At 35.6% G+C, this 801-nt stretch overlaps 1 non-coding gene across 1 annotated transcript; it reads right to left on the reverse strand.

The window, feature by feature from the left end:
• Nucleotides 1-358: 358 nt before the first annotated feature.
• On the reverse strand, nt 359-465 carry LOC122125939. Its single transcript, XR_006150805.1, has one exon. It is a non-coding gene; the product is annotated as a U6 spliceosomal RNA (small nuclear RNA).
• Nucleotides 466-801: the final 336 nt, after the last annotated feature.

An 801-nucleotide genomic window follows, 5' to 3' on the forward strand; every position in this document is an offset into this window, starting at 1 on the left:
GAATTCCCGTACACACACACACACACACACACACACACACACACACACACACACACAAACTCACAATGTTTTCTTGATCCATTCATCTACTGAGGGACATAGGGGTTGGTTCCATATCTTAGCTATGGGAAATAATGCTGCAATAAACACAATTGTATTGATAATTTTCATATGGTCTTTTTCCTGACTATTTAGGTGAATGCACAAAAGTGGGATTGCTGGGTCATACGGGAGCTCTATGTGGAACCTTTTAAGGAACCTCCATACAGCTTTCCAAGTGGTTGAACAAGTTTACACTCCCACCAAGAATGAAGTAGGGTTCCCTTCTGGCCACATCCCCTCCAGCATCTGTTAATGTAAAAATGTGGAGCGCTTCTCGAATTTGCGTGTCATAGTTGCACAGGGACCATGCTAATCTTCTCTGTATTGTTCCAATTTTAGTGTATGTGCTGCTGAATTGAGCACAGAACATTTTTTATATATAAAGTGGAATTGATTTTCTTAAACTAGACATTACAACAAAAAGTAAGTTCAAAAGAATTGTTGTGAAATTTTAGAACCATGTATTTCTTACATAAGCACACATTTAAGACTAAAGTCAAGACTGATATGTCAAAAACAAAATAATTCCACATATTTGTTGTTCAACAGATGTGTAAGGAGAGGAATTCAATTATTCTCTACAAGGCACCTATCATAATGAACACTGCAGCAAGTGTTAAGTTTTTTTTAAAGTTTTAATGTTTTAAATATGTTTAATTTTGGGAATTTGCTTATATGCCAAAATTAAGATTGTTTTGT

Source organism: Dipodomys spectabilis, unplaced genomic scaffold (genome assembly GCF_019054845.1).
Source record: "Dipodomys spectabilis isolate Male_0828 unplaced genomic scaffold, ASM1905484v1 ptg000267l, whole genome shotgun sequence".
Classification (NCBI taxonomy): Eukaryota; Metazoa; Chordata; class Mammalia; order Rodentia; family Heteromyidae; genus Dipodomys; species Dipodomys spectabilis.